At 35.6% G+C, this 2,952-nt stretch overlaps 1 protein-coding gene across 1 annotated transcript in view; it reads right to left on the bottom strand.

Moving 5' to 3' along the window:
- Positions 1-2,952, bottom strand: part of LOC106875073 (epithelial membrane protein 2) — a 195,532-nt gene that overhangs the window by 181,508 nt on the left and 11,072 nt on the right. The window lies entirely within an intron of this gene.

The raw sequence follows: 2,952 nt of genomic DNA, 5'->3' as shown, positions 1-2,952 counted from the left end.
TATATATATAGTTGTTTACTTGTTGCAGGTAAGCAGAAAGTTCCATGGTTGCAATTTTCGATGAGAACTGAAATCGTATTAACCCCCGGTTGCCTTCTTCTCTCGGGTGGTATCTTTGGTCTGTGTCTGCTTTTGGGTGATGCATCAGATTCATCATCATTAGCTTTCGATTTTGACATCAACTTTGTTTATCTCAGAGAAGGACCAGTCCATAATATTGAATCTGTATGTGATTACAGACATGGCCAACGTTTTTATGACCTCAATTTTCTTTCTGACATTCAGTTCGGTTTTCAGAATGGCTCTTACTCTTTGACAGCATTCCTTATTCATTTTTTTTCTCTCATTAGCGAGTGCTTAATCACGTCTGCACATATTCCTAGATACTTATAACTACTCCGAAGTTCTAATACCTTTATCTCGGTATCTCTATCTAGAATGATTTTACATGTGTCTGAGACTTTTCCTTTGGTAAATGTAGCCTTGGCGCATTTATCAAGCACAAATTCCATTTTGACGTTATCTCTAAATTGTTTGACTGTGTGTAAGGATGTTTACATTTGTTGGTCATTTTCTTGCGAACAAATTCAAGTCATCTATATAGAAGAGATGCTTCACTGTTTTTCCATACACCGTGTATTCAAAATTTGTTTCATTTAGGAGTTTACTTATAAGAAACAGTACTACGCAGAATTGCAAAGGAGATAAAGAGTCTCCTTGAAAGATTCCACAATTAATATTGAGTGTTGAGAATCAGTGTTAATTATTGTCGATTTCCAGAGTTTCATGGTGCGAGATACAAAATTCCTGATTACTGGGGAAATTTTTGAACATCTCCAAGCAATGCTTTATCCAACTCTGTGTAAGTCTATCAACGGCCTTCTTGTAGTCTATCCAGACCACTGAGAGATATTTTTTCCTGTTGTGACATTTTTCAAGAATCATTTTGTTAATTAATAGTTGATCTCTGTATCCATAAGACTCACGTTTCCTGCTGTTAATGAGGAAAGCGTATGAGCGTTCCATTAAGACTGGTGTAAGGGATTTTTACATTGTTGTAATGCACGTTACGGATCTGTATTTCTTGAGGGTTTTTGTTTCATCACCTTTGGGGAGCGAAAAAGGAATACGATTGACCAGCCATTCTGGGGTCGTCTGCTGTTCCTTCATAATTCTGTTGTAATAACAAGTTAGTTTTATTTTGTGAGTTTGTAAACACATTGCGTCAATAGATTAGGATCTTATCCATACCAGGTGACATCCATCTACTAGACTTTTTCAATGTGAGTCTGACATCTTCTACACTTATCTCTTCCCATTTTTGCTCTTCTTATAAGCTCTTTTTGTCTCTTGATTCATGAAGTATCACAACAGTTGTGTTTCTTTCCATCAACCCGAATTTTACTCCAGAACTCCTGTATTTCATTTTCTGAGAGTACTTCTATGTTGATGGTACTCTTTTCAATTTAATATTGGAATCCAATATGCCTATAGAATTTCTTTGAGCAATTATCATTATTATTATCATTATTATTATTATTATTATTATTATTATTATTATTATTATTATTATTATTATTATTACTATTATTGAGTGAGAGAGCAGTGCATGTCATCAAAATGACACCGAAGTAAAATATACGAAGCCCAGTACACCCATCATGACTACTCGTCTGATAAGGGTACACCAGGCACATGCATCTCAACCATATGTGCGCCACATGGTGATCTCATATCAAGATTAACAGTGCATGACCCTCCAGGTGGGGCCCAGTTAGAATTTTCTTCAGGTCGAGTAGCCCATCCTGCTCAAAAGGTCCCTGAATAAGGGTTGTTTATTGATGTTGAACGAAACACCTATGTTTCCAGAGGTGAATTATCAAAACCCCAACGAATTCCTCTCGAAACGTGGCTGTGATGCTCCCCAACTGCTTCTGTTCGTGATCAGAGATGCACATATCATCAGCCACTAACGGATATGCTCAACTGATTAAGGTCAAACAACTATTATTATTATTATTATTATTATTATTATTATTAATAATAATAATAATAATAAAAATAATAATAATAATATGGCGGTGAGCTGCCAGAATCGTTAGCACGCCGGGTGAAATGCTTAGCGGCATTTCGCCCGTTGCTAAGTTCTGAGTTCAAATTCTACCGAGGTTGGCTTTGCCGTTCATCCTTTCGGGGTCGATAAATTAAATACCAGTGAAACATGGGTCGATGTAATCGACTATACCCTACCCCAAATTTCAGGCCTTGTGCCTATAGTAGAAAGGATTATCATTATTATTATTATTATTATTATTATTATTATTATTATTATTATTATTATTATTATTATTAATTCGGTGAACTGGCAGAACCATTACTTCGCCGGACAAACTGCTTGCAACGTTTTGTTCGTCTTTACGTTCTGAGTTCAAATTCAGCCGTGGTCGACTTTGCTTTCATCATTTCGGGGTCGATGAAATAAGTACCGATAGAGCACTGAGATTATTGTAATCGACTAACCGCCCTCCCCTCCTCCAAACTTCAGGCTTTGTACCCATACCAGAAAGGGTTATTATCATTATTGCTAATTTCACTAGTCTTGTGATTTTCGGAAAAAGAAAAGTTCTCATCCCTTTAATATAAAACGTTTCATTTCGGTCGCACATCATCTCTTCTGGTGAGTTTATTGTGTGGTTTGCTTAACTCACCCAATAGTGAAACCTCGATCCCGTCTCGGAAAAAGGAACATTTTAGGACACAACACAAGAGTTGCCGCCTAAATGAGAGTATGTACGCGAAACTTATTCAATCGCACATGTACTTCTCAATAAAATAATATAAATATACAGTACACAACATACTGAAAACTTTATCACTTTTCATTATGAACAACCTATATATATGCATATATATATATATATATATATATATATATATATATATATATATATA

Source organism: Octopus bimaculoides, chromosome 23 (assembly GCF_001194135.2).
Source record: "Octopus bimaculoides isolate UCB-OBI-ISO-001 chromosome 23, ASM119413v2, whole genome shotgun sequence".
Classification (NCBI taxonomy): domain Eukaryota; kingdom Metazoa; phylum Mollusca; class Cephalopoda; order Octopoda; family Octopodidae; genus Octopus; species Octopus bimaculoides.
The sequence above is the reverse complement of the archived record's forward strand: the minus strand, read 5'-3'. Positions and strand labels throughout refer to the sequence as shown.